The sequence below is a fragment of the Plasmopara halstedii genome (assembly GCF_900000015.1).
Source record: "Plasmopara halstedii genome assembly, contig: Scaffold_194, whole genome shotgun sequence".
Taxonomy (NCBI): domain Eukaryota; phylum Oomycota; class Peronosporomycetes; order Peronosporales; family Peronosporaceae; genus Plasmopara; species Plasmopara halstedii.
In genome coordinates this window covers 1-354 of record NW_020187115.1, presented here as the reverse complement: position 1 = coordinate 354, position 354 = coordinate 1, and positions in this window count along the sequence as shown.

Sequence of the window (354 nt, the reverse complement as noted above, 5' to 3'; positions counted from 1 at the left end):
GAGGAGGGAGTGGCTGCACAACATCTTGCCGATCTGGACCCCATTGACAATGAGGTCAGGCAGGACTTGCAGTCCCAAATCGAGCAGCTCCACATCCGGAACCCTATGGCAATCTGCTGAACAACCCAGACGAGGAAGTTGTCACCTTTGTGCCAACTGCGGATGATATTATCGAAGATTACCTGCATTGTGAAGCTGCTGTAGAATATGCTGAGGGTGCAGATGATGATGACAGTACTGAACCAGTCAATGTAACACCTTCTGAGGCTGCCAAGATGCTCGACTCACTGGAAATGTTTTGGCTGCAGCAGGATGAACAAAGTCTGGGCTTTATCACCGCCATCCGCAATATGA